The sequence below is a fragment of the Aphanomyces invadans genome (genome assembly GCF_000520115.1).
Source record: "Aphanomyces invadans strain NJM9701 unplaced genomic scaffold supercont1.19, whole genome shotgun sequence".
NCBI classification, from domain to species: Eukaryota; Oomycota; class Saprolegniomycetes; order Saprolegniales; family Verrucalvaceae; genus Aphanomyces; species Aphanomyces invadans.
This window is the reverse complement of record NW_008580164.1, coordinates 727,110-728,129: the sequence shown is the minus strand read 5'-3', so window position 1 is coordinate 728,129 and position 1,020 is coordinate 727,110.

The window sequence follows — 1,020 nt, the reverse complement described above, 5'->3', positions numbered from 1 at the left end:
TCACCGAAAACAACAAAAAAGCGCGCCAAAACTGGGCTCAGCAAACGGTCACGTGGGACAAGGCGCAATGTGCCCGAGTCGTCTTTAGTGACGAAAAAAAGTTCAACCTCGACGGCCCGGACGGCTTCAAACATGATTGGCACGAATTGCGTAAAGACAAGGCCATTTTCTCAAGCGATAGTCGGGGGGAGGAAGCGTAATGGTATGGGGAGCTTTTAGCTCCATGGACAAGACAAGCCTTGCCATTCTGGAAGGCACCCAAGACAGTGGTGCGTACATTCATACCCTGTCGGACCATTTGCTTCCATACTTCGAACTTCATTTTTGTCGTGGCTGTATTTTTCAGCATGACAATGCATCAATTCATGCGTCCAAAGAGACGAAGGGATTTTTGAAGGAGCTTATGCTCGAAGTCATGGAGTGGCCTGCAGAGTCTCCGGACTTAATCCCCATCGAGAACATTTGGGGTGTTCTTGCACGAGCTGTTTACAGCCATGGACGTCAATATTCGTCCAAGAATGACCTAATTTCCGCCATTTTAAGGCATGGGACGCCATTGGAAACGACTTGATTGTTAAGTTGTTGCACTCGATGCCGAAGCGCTGCATTAGTGATTTGGAAGTCAAGGGAGGTAAAACCAAGTATTAAAGAGCTATATAGCGTTCTATCCTTTTTATAACTGCAAATTTTCTCAGGTGGCCATAAACTTATTGCCAACCTCAAATGCATGATCATGTTACTTTACCGAATAATATCATCGAATGGGCCTTCTCACCATTTCAATAGCGGTTACTCATTGATCCATTCACTTGGATCAAGTTCCGTGCACTAGCGAAAGCATGGTGTTGTTGTATCATCTAAAGTTGGGGGTGGTCATAAACATATTGCCAGCACTGTACGACCGCCAAGCTACCTCTCGCGCTTCCAACGACAAACGAACTGGTCCAACTTCGCCAGCCCACTGCAGCCACGACTCAGCCATCCTTTGGCCGTGTCCAGGCCGCTGGAGTTGTCGTTGGT